Raw genomic sequence first — 17473 nt, forward strand, 5'->3', positions numbered from 1 at the left:
GGTACGGTAACCAACCCCCAAAACCACGTGACCCCCTGACCCCTCCCTCCCCCCTCCCATTGCGTGTCTTAAAACTAACTTAAACCCAAACTAAGAGTATCTATTACTAGCTTCTTTTTTTGGTTTAATTGCCTTTTGCCACACAACCCAGCAATAATGCTTTACCATAAGTACTTAGAGACATAATGGTACAATTCAGGTTTGACTGTTGTGCCAAGTGATAATGGGATTCGTATATAGGTGTCTAGGACGCTAGCTACGGATTTTTTTCAATGCCGTAGGGCATTATGGGGGAAGATTGTAGTGTACAGGGTGTTCATTAGAAAAAGGAACGTGGGTATAATTATAGTTTGTGGAAGTACAATCATGCAGTGGGATGCATCCAGGGATGGTAAGTTCTATGGGAAATCAATCAATCAATCAATCTAGAGTCCGAAAATGTTCAATACATCTATACTTCCATGACCACACCAACTTTGTTTTACCCCCCATAAGGGACATGTACTGTACACCCCCCTAACACAAGTTAAAGTTATGAACATTGATTGGAAACAGTGTTTTAATGATGACCCCCTTAATTAAATTTAATTAACAAACAATGAAAGATAATGCTACTTAAAGGGGTCATCCGTAAAACACTGTTAATTAAATTTAATTTTCAAACAATGAAAGATAATGCTTCTTAAAGGGGTCATCCCTAAAACACTGTTTCCAATCAATGTTCATAACTTTAACTTGTGTTAGGGGGTGCTACAGTACATGTCCCTTATGGGGGGGGTCAAACAAAATTGGTGTGGTCATAGAAGTATAGATGTTAAATACATTTTCGGACTCAAGATTAATTGATTTCCCATAGAACTTACCATCCCTGGATGCATCCCACTGCATGATTGTACTTCAACAAACTGTAATTACCCATGGAGCTCTTTTTGGAATGAACACCCTGTACAGACTTTCGATTTTCGTCTTTTGCCTGGCCCGAAGGGTTTGACGAACTGTTTTTAATTTTCAAAGGGGAGGATGGTGTGGCATAAAAGATTGCAAGGTTACGCCATCACCGTGAAAAGGTTTTTTAAATCCCAAAAGATGAGCTTAAAACAAGAAATATATATAAAAAAGGACGCCATCTTAAGGGGGCGTGGAGCTATACTTAATTGTAAACGATGACGGTACTGGTTTTTTTTATTTTTAGTTTAATTGATGGTGGTTTGAAGGTATAAGCATTTAGGTTGTGGTATGTTATGTTGTACTGCTAGTACTGCTAGATGATTCGGCGTTGAAACTCGCAATGCAATTGTCCTTGAAAAATATCGTAGTTTTGATTGCAATTATGTGAGCATAACAGGGCAATTATTGTGCAATTATAGTTTTACGCGAGCATAACAGGACCATTATTGTGCAATTATAGTTTTACGCGAGCATAACAGGACCATTATTGTGCAATTATAGTTTTACGCGAGCATAACAGGACCATTATTGTGCAATTATAGTTTTACGCGAGCATAACAGGACCATTATTGTGCAATTATGGTTTTACGCGAGTATAATAGGACTATTTTATTGCAATTATGATTTAATTTGCGCAATAGCACATTTATTGTTGCAATTATGATTTAATTTGCGCAATAGCACATTTTTCTTTGCAATTATGATTTAATTTGCGCAACAGCACATTTTTCTTTGCAATTATGATTTAATTTGCGCAACAGCACATTTTTCTTTGCAATTATGATTTAATTTGCGCAACAGCACATTTTTCATTGCAATTTAGACCCAATTCTCACATAACACGACATTTCTTTGCAATTATGATTTAAAACACACTTAAGTTAACCCTAATTCTTTGTCATTACAATTTAATTTTATGCATAAATAACCAAACCGACCTTGACATCCACACTAAAATTAAAACTCAACACTCTCATAAACAAAATAAATAAAAAAATACTTCACACCTCTCCCATATAACCCTTTATAACCAAACCCATACAATTTTCCATATCAGCAATTTCATCTTCGTCAGTACAACTTCACCTCTTTATACACAGAAAGCAAAAAGCATAAAAACAACCCATACTTAAAAGTTAAAACTTACTAAAAAAAATAAAAAAATTAAAAATAAAACTCATCCATTACAAAACATAAGTTTAAAATAAAAAAAAAAATTATAAAAATATATTTTTAAAAAAAATAAATTCAGGTTATGCATGACCAAGGCTTAAAGAACGAAAACGATGATTTCTAGAATACAATCCTGAATCCTCCACCCCCATTGGTTATAAATTTAGGCGCGTGGTTTTGATGGGAGACGCGTGCTCGCCTTACTACTGTAATGTTGTTACTAAGAAAAAAAATAATAAAATAAAAAAGCTGTTTTTTCATTGGCCGGGATTGCTAGAGGTGCAGGACATTTTCCTTAAATAAAAACTAGTTACAAATAAAATAAAACCTTTAGAGAAAGTAACAAGTTTACGACACCTCGTTACCGTCATTGGTCTGGCTGAACCGGTTTCTTTCCTTGCTGATTACCAACCAACTCGGTTTTAGATTTAAGTTAAGCTTAAAGGGCAAGTGTCATAATCTTTAAATCGTAAAAATTTAAACACGCGTCAATTTTTAAAATTTTAATAAATTAACCTTATTTTTTATATTATTATTATTAAAAAATTTGTATCTCTGTGAATTCTTAACCGATTTTAACGAAATTTGTTTTATTTTGAAGTGAAAAATACGCCCTACCACGTAAAATTAGATTTAATAATTATGTATTTTAAATTAGACTTGCACTTTAAGAAATGGAGGGGGAATAATTTTTTTCTTATATATATTTTTCTACCCACCAATAGTCTGGAGGATAGCTGAAATAATCGTGCACTTTTTCAAGAAAGCATGAAACTTGGTATAAAGTTAGTTTGAAGTATATTAAGTCAATTAAAGATTGGAGGCATTCCGTATCTCTGTTGTGACAGCCGTGACAAGCCGTCAAAGCGGCCGTGAAATTGTAAACTCACCTAACATCATTTTAGGTAGCACCCCTCGAGATACGCAGCCTTCGAGCTATAGAGAAAATGTAGGGGTCGTGTATAAAGCAAAAATCTTTCGGATTCGTAGGAGCTCAGTAAGGAATGAAAGAAATTTTCAATAGAAAATCAAACTACGCGCTACAAAATGAAAAAAATTACTTAATTTTTAACTGCTATTATTGAACATTTTAAAATAACAATTTGGCAACATAATTAAAGGCATAATTTCGTATAAGCACAACTCCAAGTATCACCTGTTACTATTATTAATAAAAATATTTAACCATAAATATTATTAGAGTTGTAAACATTTTTTAATCATTCATGTGTAAATGTGTATGTGTAAATGTGTATGGTTTAAATGTATTCCAATGATTTTCATAGCAGTAAACACAATAGGAAAAAAGTTACTTCCAATAAAATAAACCCTCCTTACACATGAAAGCCAACCGCTCTCTTAGAATTATTGAACATTTTAAAGTAACAGTTTCGCACCATAATTAGTCATAATTTCGCACCATAATTAGAGTCATAATTTCGCAACATAATTAGAGTAATTAATTTCGCAACATAATTAGAGTCATAATTTCGCAACATAATTAGAGTCACAATTTCGCAACATAATTAGAGTCATAATTTCACAACATAATTAGAGTCATAATTTCGCAACATAATTAGAGTCATAATTTCGCAACATAATTAGAGCCATAATTTCGCAACATAATTAGAGTGATAATTTCGTAACATAATTAGAGTCATAATTTCGCAACATAATTAGAGTCATAATTTCGCAACATAATTAGAGTCATAATTTCGCAACATAATTAGAGTCATAATTTCGCAACATAATTAGAGTCATAATTTCGCAACATAATTAGAGTCATTTCGCAACATAATTAGAGTCATAATTTCGCAACATAATTAGAGTCATAATTTCGCAACATGATTAGAGTCATAATTTCGCAACATGATTAGAGTCATAATTTTGCAACATAATTAGAGTTTTTAATCATTCATGTGTAAAATCCTCTATGGTTTAAATGTATTCCAAAATTTATAAACAAATTATGTTTAAAGATAGAGAAGTCTATGGCTCTTTAAATAATTAGCGCTTCACAACTCTAGGCACCCTCCACATTTACAAAGCGCAGTGCACGGTAGATTCGCTTTCTGATATTTACAATTACCTCGACAGCCTTTGACGCAACCGCACTTAATTATTTCTCTGCACACATCACCTGCTGGCGGCAAGGCCATCCAACAAACAAGGTTCATACTCAAATAACCCATTTTGGCTTTATATTTTGTTCCATCCGACAGGTACCTGCCCCCAAATATGGCCCGCTTGGTAAGTCAGTTTTTCAGTGGTATTTTTTACATAAGAAGCAAATTTCCTAGTTTATCTTGGTTTCTTCGTTTCCTTTTAAATTTAGAGAATCGTCTTTCACTAACACGAACCTGTTCATAATTAAGCCGAAGTATAATTTAACTTGGATTTAACTACCGTAAGCGATCTTTATGACGGGAACTAAAATATAATTTTATAAAAGAAAAATTCCGGTAACTTAACGTGAACCACGCTCTGCACTAAACAACTATGATATGAAGTCCTAATATTTTTTGTCATGCAAAAGATCACTAAAACCCAGTAAATAACCCAAAAAACCAGAAAAAATTCCATTCTATCACCACAATACCAAAATTTGCCATGAATTTTCAGATCTTTACAACTTAACAAGCATAAATTAGCAGTATTGGGATACCGAATTTCTGAATGCCTGTATCATAAAAATATTTTTCAGTCTTTAAAATGTGAAGAATAATTAAAATATTCTCAAATTATTACTTAAAATGTTGACAGTTGTTTATTCTTAAATGTTGCGAAATTGTTACTTTAAAATGTTCAATAATTCTAAGAGAGCGGTAGCTCTCTTAGATAAGACTTCATATTGGCTTTCATGTATAAGGAGGGTTTCTTTTATTGGACGTAACTTTTTTCTTATTGTGTTTACTGCTATGAAAATGGAATTCATTTAAACCATAGAGGGTTTTACATATGAATGATTAAAAAAAAGTTGTTTACAACTCTAATAATATTTATGGTTAACTATTTTTATTAATAATAGTAACAGGTGTTACTTGGAGTTGTGCTTATACGAAATTATGCCTTTAATTATGTTGCCAAATTGTTATTTTAAAATGTTCAATAATAGCAGTTAAGAATTAAGTAATTTTTTCATTTTGTAGCGCGTGGTTTGATTTTCTATTGAAAATTTCTTTCATTCCTTACTGAGCTCCTACGAATCGGAGAGATTTTTGCTTTATACACGACCCCTACATTTTCTCTATAGCTCGAAGGCTGCGTATCTCGAGGGGTGCTACCTAAAATGATGTTAGGTGAGTTTACAATTTCACGGCCGCTTTGACGGCTTGTCACGGCTGTCACAACAGAGATACGGAATGCCTCCAATCTTTAATTGACTTAATATACTTCAAACTAACTTTATACCAAGTTTCATGCTTTCTTGAAAAAGTGCATGATTTTATTAAAAATCGACAGTTATCCTCCAGACTACAAGGTCAATAGACAAATCCAAGGTTTTTAAAAGCTTCTCAGTCAGTTCAAAAAGAAATAAGTGGTTTTATTTTTCTTTTCATATATATATAAATTTCTTTAGGGCTGCTATGGTATATATACAACAAGAACTAACTATTATATACATGTTCTCCGATACTTGCACGAAAGCTATCAGCTATCTCTAAAACTTCATCTCCGTTTTTTTTTTATTTTTGGTTTCTTGAAAGATTTTTTTATTATTTTTTATTTTTTAAAGTTTGCTGTTTTTTTAAAGGATATTTTTTTTCATTTTTGTTTTTAGGGTGATGAAGTTAAAAGAGTACTACTTTGTTATTGCGTTTTTTTTTTTTTTACTTCTTCTTTCTAAGTGGTGTTTTTAATTTTTTTTATTATTATTATTATTCGGGGATGCATACAGCTACTTGGAATAATTGTGTCCCCATTTTTTCCATGTTAATTTCTATGAATTCGGGGTTTGTGGGTATACCGGGCTTCAGTCATAATTTTGACGTCTTTTATATCTGAGATTTCATTGGTTGGTAGCAGCCCAAGGTGCCATTAAAATGGCCTTTATAATTTTTCGACGTTTAAAAGGTCATAACCCTAGTTTAAAATATATTAATTTAAATCCTTTTAAAGTAAGATAGCCCAACTTGTCCTATATTCAAGAGTATTAAATAATTGAGGATTAAATTAATCTGGGGTCAAAAAAATGGAATCCATTTCTTTTCGACCTTTAAAAGGTCATAACCCTAGTTTAAAAATATATTAATTTAAATCCTTTTAAAGTAAGATAGCCCAACTTGTCCTCCATCCATTAGTATTAAGGAATTGGGGATTAAATTAATCAGGGGGTCAGGAAAAAGACCTTTATAATTTTTCGACTTTTAAAAGGTCATAGCCCTAGTTTAACAATATATTAATTTAAATCCTTTTAAAGTATGATAGCCCAACTTGTTCTCCATCCAATAGTATTAAGTACATGACGATTAAAATAATTAGGGGTCAAGAAAATGACCTTTGAAAGGTCATAACCCTAATTAATCAAATACATTAAATTAAATTAAATCATTTTAAAGTATGATAGCAATACTTATCCCTTATCCAATTCGGTTTAAAAATTCCAATATTTCCTGTCGTAAAACCCCAAAATCCATGTATACCGTTAAAACTAGACCCAAATCGAGGCTATATATACAATTATCCATATCAGACCCATAATAAGCAATAATTAAACTTAAATTACATCCCAAACTAACATAAAATGACTCTATAATTAAATACTATAATAAAACAACATAATCATAGTATGATCATATTACACTAAAAAAACAACCTTGATTTTTCTTTTTTTAACTTTTTAACTTGGGGCAATTTTGAGTATCTGTCCCTTCAAGCAGTATTTAATATAGATTATTTCAGTTAAAATTGTGAAAGCATAAGTTTATAAGATATGTTCCTTCCATAAGTTTGTTTAATTAATCTCTGGTCATGACAAACTGAAAGGCTTGTAATTTTGTAGTGAGTGAGTGAGTGAGGTAGGTCATAGATTCGAGGAGGTAAAGCGAGGGAGGCCTGGTGAGTGAGTGGGGCGCTGCTGTCAAATTTGGGCTTAGTAATGCAGACTAAATAGGAACTAGATGGAATTAGGTCCTAGCTGCAAAATTAATTAACCACCACCGGGTGTACTTAGGACTTCAATTCAATTCGCTCCCCCTCGTTCTCCTTCTCGAACTAGTTATCTCGAGCTGCTCTTAAGTCTCTCAGTAGCATTACGAATCGTATAGGTAGTGCATTTCATACTTATGGATGGAACATATCACTTATAAACTTATGGTAATGTAAACCCACCTTTGACAGGTTATTTAATAGATTTTATTACCAAGTATAACTTTATAATATACAAAATAATTTCCCCCGAAGTTTAAAATGAAATGGCCCATCAAAGAAGTCGAAACATGATACTATACCACCAGACATGTCGTGATAGCTGCGAGCTATTAAAATCACCAACAAAAAAAATAATTATGTATATAATTTTTTTTTAACTTAAATTTCGATGTTAGCATAATAATTACACAAATACGATGTTTAAAAGACGTGGATATTTTTTTTATATATTTATCGTGGTGTAATTGAAATTAAAATTCAGTATTCTTTAGTTAAATTTAATTTAAATGTGTGTTTGTGAACTATTGTGATTTTTCTTAAATAATTTCTCAAAATAATTAAGAGATGATTTCTTAATATAATTTCTCAAAATAATTATGAGATAATTTCTTAATATAATTTCTCAAAATAATTATGAGATGATTTTTCCAATATAATTTCTCAAAATAATTATGAGATGATTTCTCAGTATAATTTCTCAAAATAATTATGAGATGATTTCTCAGTATAATTTCTCAAAATAATTATGAGATGATTTCTCAGTATAATTTCTCAAAATAATTATGAGATGATTTCTCAGTATAATTTCTCAAAATAATTATGAGTTGATTTCTCAGTATAATTTCTCAAAATAATTATGAGATGATTTCTCAGTATAATTTCTCAAAATAATTATGAGATGATTTCTCAGTATAATTTCTCAAAATAATTATGAGATGATTATTCAATATAATTTCTCAAAATAATTATGAGATGATTATTCAATATAATTTCTCAAAATAATTATGAGATGATTATTCAATAATTTCTCAAAATAATTACGAGATGATTTTTCAATATAATTTCTCAAAATAATAATAAGATGATTTTTCAATATAATTTCTCAAAATAATAATAAGATGATTTTTTAATAATTATAAAGAATTATAATTTTCCCAAAGTTTCCCGCGCTTAACCCTTTGGGAGACTCCTGTGACATTCCCAGTCTCCCTAATCTTCCCTAAACTGTTTCCCAAACCGCATTAGCACAGCACAAACCCTTTTTCTCTAATTACTACCCAATTGAATTCAAGCGAAAAACCACAACGACCTAAAACGTTGTCGTTTAAATCGCCTATTTTATTTTAATCAAAAATAAAAAAATAAATAAATAAAAAGTATAATTTATACAATTATTATTTCTTCTTTGAGAGACGTGCGTACAAAAAAATAATTATAATATTAGCACGCGTAAAAAAAGTTATATAATAATTTTCTAAATGCTTAAATAGATTTTTATCATTAATATAAATTTTTATTCGAATGTTAGTCTAACCTTGAATCATTGCATAATGGAGGGTTATTAGTCTTTTACAAGCGAGCTAAACAAGGGGGTATGTATGCATGTATATTTGAAAGGCAATGTGCACTAGATGGGCCGGACACACACATACACACATGAACTGTCTATACACATTTTTAAATGTAGCTTGAAGCGTACAAAATTGTTGCCTTATTTTTTTATTTTTTTCTTCTGATTCACATCGAGGATTCACTCAAGCGGAAAACGAAAAATTCAACCACCAAAAATTGACTGTCTTTATCGTCCATAATCCCAAAATTGATAATAATAAATTTTCGACTACTATCTTATAGTTCTAGTCTCCTTTGGATATCTGCATTTGCAAACTTAGTTCTCCAAGCTTGTGTTTTTCCCAAATTAACTGCACGTTTTTAGTTAAAAGCATATTTTTTCCGAAATTAACTACATGTTTTTTAGTTAAATGCATATTTTTTTCTAAATTAACTGCATATTTTTTAGTTAAATGCATATTTTTCTAAATTAACTGCACGTTTTTTTTTCTAAATTTATTGCACGTTTTTTTTTCTTAATTAACAGCACTGTTTTTTCTAGATTAACTGCAGGTTTTTTTTCTAGATTAACAGCACGGTTTTTTTCTAGATTAACAGCACGGTTTTTTTTCTAGATTAACAGCAGGTTTTTTTTTCTAGATTAACAGCACGGTTTTTTTTCTAGATTAACAGCACGGTTTTTTTTTCTAGATTAACAGCACGGTTTTTTTTTTCTAGATTAACAGCACGGTTTTTTTTCTAGATTAACAGCACGGTTTTTTTTCTAGATTAACAGCACGGTTTTTTTTCCTAGATTAACAGCACGGTTTTTTTGTAAATTAACTACACGGTTTTTTCCCCAAATTAATTGCACGTTTTATGTGCAATAAAAACGTGCAATATTCTAAACTTCATAAGATTTTTGAGCAACTCCCCAACCTCTCTAAGACGTTCGTGCAATATCCTAAGATTCACGTGCAAATCCCTTAATTCTTAATAAATAATTAAACAACCCTAAAACAAACTCAGTTGAAAATAACCCCTAAAGACACTCTCCACGCGACAACTTGTTTTGTTTATAAAAGAAATCGTAGTTTCGCTTGAACGAGCACCCTATAGATGAGCTGGATATTTTTACAGGTAATTAGCCGTTGGGGCATTGTGATATATTTTCCACAAAGACGAAACGTCTATCGCGACGACCTTATACATATATACCTTATATACGGATCTCCATAAATAATTCACACACACAATATACCTGTATATTATACATCCCCCCTGTACATTTAACGTCCCCGTACAGTCTCGCCGTGCTAGACAAATAATATCCCTTCCATAATGATTACGTAATTTAAAAATGGCTACATAGAATAATAAATATATATACTCATTGTCAAGTTCCATACACGTCAAAATTGAGCAAAGGAGAAATTGCTACCTAATTTATTTATTTATTATTTATTTCAAATGTCTATGGTGTACTTTTCAAAAGGGATATATCGTGCCTGCATTTTAAATTATAATAATATATTTAAAGTTAAAAAAGGGTTATTTAGAACTTAACTTTTGTTGGATTTAATGCGTCTGAATTTTACAATTTATTGCTATAGATTCGGTTTTATTTAATTCTTATTTTTATAATATTTTTTTAAAGTTTTTTTTTATAAATAATTATAGAGTATCACCAGACTAGTTAGGTTTATAATAAATATGTACTATTTTAGACCTTACTTTCATAATTTTTTTAAAAAATAATTTAAGCATTCGTTTTGTTATTATTTTTATATAATATGCTTCAATTTTTTTTAAATTATAACGAAGTACCACAAGACCAGTGAAGTAATAATAAATATGTACTATTTCAGACCTAACTACATTTTTCTCTTAATTTGAAGCATGCAGTTTCAAAATATGTTTTTATTTATTTATTTTTTTTTTCAGATAATAACCAAGTACCACCAGACCAGTGAAGTAATAATAAATATGTACTATTTCAGACCCACCTACATAAAAATTCTCTTCTGTAGCATGCAGTTACAAAATAGGTTTCTTAACCTATTTTTAGATAATAACCAAGTACCACCAGACCAGTGAAGTAATAATAAATATGTACTATTTCAGACCTAACTAAATATATTTCTATTTTGAAGCATGCAGTTACAAAATATGTTTTAACTAATTTTTTATTAGATAATAACCAATAGCAACCAGACCAGTTAAGTAATAATAAATATGTACTATTTCAGACCTAACTACATAAAAATTCTCTTCCGAATCATGCAATTACAAAAAAATAAATAAATATAAAACAATGTAATTAGAATATAAAAACCAATATTTGAGCGCAAGAAAAAAAAACGTATGAACTACCTTAGACCCTACTAAAACTCATCCCATCTTCAAAAACGTTAAACAGCCTTTGTTAACCAAAGTTATTACGTAATAAAAAAGACCCCTAAAGCGCATGCAACCACGCAGCGTTTAGAATTACTACAAAACACACAGACACACACGGACGTATTGTTACTAAATTTAGTTTTTAACGCGTTGTCAGTTGAGCAGGCTCTTTTTCTCTTACGTTAGGCTTAATAACACGGTAGTTGTAATATTATTAAGGGGAGTAGTTTTAGGCTTAGCACTTTGCCAACTAGGAAGTGAGTGAGAGTGAAGCATTTTGACGATAACAACATCGGAAGCGTTAACCGAGTTTTACAGCTACCACGTGAATCATTTTTTGTTTACTAATTTAAAACCACACCACCATCATCGCAATGCATGCCTCCCACTCTTATATCCTACCCTACCCTACCCTACATTTTTCTAACCCTAAGTTTTTTTTACAAGTTGACAAAAAATGAACAGTTAAAAAATAAATAAGCTGCACCGTTCATTCATTCAGGGAGCCCATGCCGAAAATTTAAATTCATTATAGGGAAAAATATGATTTTATTTAATTTTTTAAGGAATTATAGCATTTTATAGGGGAGAAAAGCACGTGTTTTTATAGGAAAATATAGGAATAAAAATGCATGCTCATATATAATACTAACTATTTTGGCTTAAACTATATTATAGAAAAATCTCAAATAAATAAAAAATTAACAAATTGGGGATTTTACTTTGAATTAAATTCAGAGGAACTTAATTAAATTAAATGATATAATATAATTAAAAAATAATCCTGAGCACAAACTCCGCCTGATCAATTTCGGTTAAATCTAGACTCAAATGTCATCTCGATTTTAAAAGAGCCATAACTAAATTTTAATTAAAATAAATTTGATAATTCTAAACTATAAACGAAAACTAAGACCCCAAACCAGGGATAGATAGACGTTTTAAGTCTATCTATCCCTGCCCAAACTAAGCATCAAAAATAAATAGGATTATCAACAAAAAAAATGAATTTTTTCGTTTTGTCAAAACCTAACCAATTTCCATAGTACATATATATTTTTTACTGAGAGTATAAAAATGAAACTTAAATGACATTATTTCCAGTCAAATGTAACAGAAATCTTGCGCAACGCCTTACAGCTAAGAGGGGGGCCCCTCTCTCTCTTCAATTGGTTAAGGACTAAAAGAGATTTAAGAGAGTTTTGAATAAATATTCAATGAGTGTCACATAAAGAAAACGGACTAAGAATAGACTATAACGAACGATAGAACGTAACTCTATCCAACAATATTTAAAGGGAAAGTTTCAGCTAACATAACATTATACCTTAAAAGCAAGAAGTGATATCTAGTTTATTAGGGAGAAGGTATAAATTCGCGCCACATTTCCATGCAGCTTTATCTGCAGTCCAAACGTAGTAGGTCCGGAGTTAATCCCCGCCGCCTCTAAATTACAACCAGCATCTCATTGGTTCTTGAAAACTCGTGCACGTCAGCCCGACGCGAATGAGAAAGAAATTACAGTCATATTTTCGGACTGAGGAGAGGAGGCGAAATAGCCCGGTCTCCTCCTTTTACGTCCCCCCTTGTATTTTGAAAGGGGGACTGCAGGACTATGGCGCGTGAATACTTACTTAGGCATCTTATACCAACTCCCTAGTAAACTAGATATCGCTTCTTGTTAAAAGAATGGCCTTTTTTTTAAATATAAAAGGAATTAAATATGAAAATTAATCAATAAAATCTTTTATTACAATATGATAATTAGTACATTTAATAAGTCATGATTAAAAACTATCAAGGACTACTGCCATTGGTTTAGTGGCGTCTGCTAGCCAGAACCATGACCTTACCCCTTACCTCTCTCAGCCTGTTAGAATTCAACCAATCCCGTTTGGGGTAAGGGCTTCGATTTAGCAGACGCCTCTAAACCAATGGCGACACGGTAGTCCTTGATAGTTTTTAATCATGACTAATTAAATGTACTAATTATCATATTGTAATAATTTTATTGATTAATTTTAATATTTAATTCCTTTTACATTTAAAAAAGGCCGTTTTATTTTAATTAAGGTATAATGTTATGTTTCCTAGACTTTCCCTTTAAAAAGTCTCGCGGAGGGATTTTTTCCTTTATTACCACGTGCCTCAATCCCGCCAGTTTTTAAACCCATGCTTAGAAAAATTGTCACTAAAATTCACCGTATTTCAACTCTGTGGCTAATCTAGACCCCTTGCATGGTCTATGGAGTAAAGACATTTCTCCTTACGAATGTATATAGTATATTATACTTTTTTAGGGGACCCCCTATTAGGCGTATATAATGTTACTCTTTTGTATTTTACCGTTAACTTTTCAATGTACGACCTAAATCCGCTATTGAAAAAGGTTAGGGGATTTTTAAAAAAGGTTTTTTGGTTGCGTTATAGCTATAGAAAGTTTCAAAATTTTGGAAGGCCTTTTTATTCAAACGATAGGGGTTATTAAGGGCTTTAAAATAAAATTAGTCCCGTCAAAATCGAATGAGAAATAAAAAAGTTGGATTTATTTCAAACTTGTCACGATGACGTCATCGGTATTACATGATATGTCGCCTTTACGAGTGATGCAATTACAGATTCGTATAGAGTTCAATGTGAGCTTTAAAATAAAATTAGTCTCGTCAAAATCGGATAAGAAATAAAAAAGTTGGATTTATTTCAAACTTGTCATGATGACGTCATCGGTATTACGTGATATGTCGCGTTTACGAGTGATGTAATTACAGATTCGTATAGAGCTCAATTTGAGCTTTAATTTGGAATCAACCGCGTTAAAATCGGAGCATAAATAAGAAAGTTTGAAATTTTTCCAAAAGTTTGAAATTTATGAAGTCCAAATCACAATTTTGAAAAATTTCCAACTTGCTTATTTATGGTCCGATTTAAACGTTTCTTGCGTCATTTTAAAGCTAGCGACGAGTTCTATCCCATTATACAATCACCCTTGAGCTATCCAAAAACGTAGAGCGAGTAGGCAACAGATAAATAAATACCACATGCCCAAAAAATAAAAATATCCAAAAAAAAACCTTAAAGACATGTTTTCAAATTGTAATTTCAAACTTATTTACGGGGAGCGTCTCTCTAGCTCCATCCCTAGACATGATAAGTGCATAACCAGGAACCCATAACAACCCTGAGAACATATTGGACTTCCAACACCCCATACATTTTACACTGATCGTTACAACCTTTTAAAGATAGCGCCTTTGATGCCAGAAAAAAAAAACCCTCGGAAATCAGCTTTCACTACAATATAAAAACACCTTTTCAAAGTTCTCAGTTATTATATGGGTTCTGGACATAACTATACAGACACACCAACAAGGTCCCTGTATCTAACAATTTGCATAAATTAGCGACGGTCGCCTTGGAGCGAAAAAAAAAATAGAAACAGATGAATAAATTTTTTTCCCAAAATGGCAAAATGGCAAAAGGGACTCAGTAAATAATTTCTGGCCAAAATGGTCTGTACGTGTTTTCAAAGATGCGGGCCCTAGGGCCTTTAAGAGATATTATAAATCTATTACACAAAAACTAACTATAATTGAAATACTTGGTTTTCTAGTGTAGCCTTGCTTACAGAACTTATCATAGCGCATGAAGTCAACATTAAGGCAAGAAGCTATATCTAGTTTATTAGGGAGAGTGTATAAATTCGCGCCACGTTTCCATGCAGCTTTATCTCCAGTCCAAACGTAACGTAGACGTGTCCGGAGTTAATCCCCGCCGCCTCTAAATTACAACCAGCATCTCATAATCTCATTGGTTCTTGGAAACTCACGTCAGCGCGACGCGAATGAGAAAAAAATTACAGTCATATTTTCCGACTGAGGAGAGGAGGCGAAATAGCCCGGTGGCCTCCATTTACGTTCCCCCTTGTATTTTGAAAGGGGGACTGCAGGACTATGGCCCGCGGGAATACTTATAGGCATCTTATACCTTCTCCCTAATAAACTAGATATCACTTCTTGCTTTAGATAAAAACAAGCTAAGTTAGCTACCCAGCGTTACCCATGCAGAATGACCAATTAAAACTCAATTATAAATTACTACATAAAACTAGAATTTTTAATCAAAAGACCGTATAAAATTATGAATATTATTAATTAGAACCACGTTTCAATCTACAATATTAAACAAAATACGAGCAATTAAGTTAAATCCGTAATGGAGAGACACTACACGTTAGGCTTTCCCGCATTAGCACTGACTGGGGAGCTCCCCCATTGGACGAACACGTCAGGTGGTACTAGGCGACGCTTCCAATAGAGGCACTCCCCAGTCAGTGCTTCGCGGAGAAGCGTAACGTTACTGAAACTTAATTGCACGTATTTTCTTTAATATTGTAGATAGAAACAATCCTAACCCGAGCCAATCTGTCGTTAAGTTAACAGTACATAAGCTGGGCGCCCAAAATCAGTAGGCGTATGACCTTTTTTTTAAAAAAAAATAATACAAAAAATCAGAGCCAGGCGGCCCCCTTTAATATAAGCAAGCAAGAGGTGCTCATCTCTAAAGCGAACTAAAGCGAGCAAATAAGCTTCAGTATATACCAAGCAGCACAAGCACACCCCTTTGTAGCACCCCTCCTATATAGCCCGGGATTTCTGCTGGCCTCATACACCATCCATAAGTTTATAATATAAGCCCCATAAGTATACGATTCGTAATGCTACTGAGAGACTTACAGCAGCTCGAGATAACCAGTTCGAGAAGGAGAACGAGGGGGGGGGGGGAGTCAATTGAAGTCCTAAGTACACTCGGTGGTGGTTAATTAATTTTGCAGCTAGGACCTATTCCATCTAGGCACTCCTATTTAGTCCGCATTACTAAGCCCCATTTGACAGCAGCACCTCACCACTCACCAGGCCTCCCTCGCTTTACCTCCTCGAATCTATGACCTACCTCACTCACTCACTCACTTCAAAATTACAAGCCTTTCAGTTTGTCATGACCAGATATTAATAAAACAAACTTATGGAAGGAACATATATTATAAACTTATGCTCGTACCCAGAAAAAAATACAAAAAAATACCCCAACCTTAACTTTTGACACAGGCCAGGGTGAAAAGTTCTGTTGGAGAATTTTTATTTTTGGGGACCACAAATTTATCCATGGTTAGTTTGAATAATTTTTTTTACTAGCACGTGCTAAATTTAAATGTACATTGTACAGCTGCGCTTAAAAAACGCGCAGTTTAATGCGTTTTCATTAAAAGGCTATATACAGTGTTGCCAGTCAGAGGAAATTAATTTTTAAATCCCCTTTAATGCACACTACATTACCCGACCTATTTGAGTTCACTTTAAAAATTTCATAGAAAGTTGCGTATATTTTTTCCCGTGATTTATAATTGCAACTCCAAATTGCAAATGTGCAATAAACCCCTAATTGATTTACAGCATTTAAATAAATAAATTGGTACCATTGAAATCAACGCTTGCATGATATTTAATCCACAAAACAAATTACAGTATCAACCCTAAATTTATATCTACCCAACCCAATCAAGGCCTAATTACTAACAATATTATGCAACAAACCCCTAATTGCTTTATAATAATTAAATAAATCAATTTGTACCATTAAAAACAACGCCTTTAAATATAATCCACAAAATAGACCATCAACCCGAAATTTAGCCCTCTATTTACCCAACCAATATAGTCCTAATTACTAGCAATATTATGCAACAAACCCCTAATTGATTTATAATATTTAAATAAATAAATTTGTACGATTAAAAACAAAGTCTTTACATATAATTAACAAAATACACCATCAACCCGAAATTTAGCCCAATATTTACCCATCCAATATAGTCCTAATTATAGACCATCAACCCGAAATTTAGGCCTAACTCTATTTACCCAACCAATATAGTCCTAATTACTAGCAATATTATGCAACAAACCCCTAATTGATTTATAATATTTAAATAAATCAATTGTACGATTAAAAACAACGTCTTTACAAATAATTAACAAAACACACCATCAACCCGAAATTTAGCCCTCTATTTTACCCAACCAATATAGTCCTAATTACTCACAATATTATGCAACAAACCCCTAATTAATTTAAAGTACTTAAAATAAATAATTGTACCATTAAAAATACACCATCAACCCGAAATTTAGGCCTAACTCTATTTACTCACCCAAATAATATAACTTAACACTTAAATCGAAAACCATTTCCA

The 17473-nt window shown here is 32.1% G+C and overlaps 1 protein-coding gene across 1 annotated transcript in view; it reads right to left on the minus strand.

Annotated features, from left to right (window-relative positions):
- Nucleotides 1-17473, minus strand: part of LOC149615759 (uncharacterized) — a 66346-nt gene that overhangs the window by 29928 nt on the left and 18945 nt on the right. The window lies entirely within an intron of this gene.

This window comes from Phalangium opilio, unplaced genomic scaffold (genome assembly GCF_054372755.1).
Source record: "Phalangium opilio isolate 3A_F unplaced genomic scaffold, DU_Popi_V2 ptg000217l_1, whole genome shotgun sequence".
NCBI lineage: Eukaryota > Metazoa > Arthropoda > Arachnida > Opiliones > Phalangiidae > Phalangium > Phalangium opilio.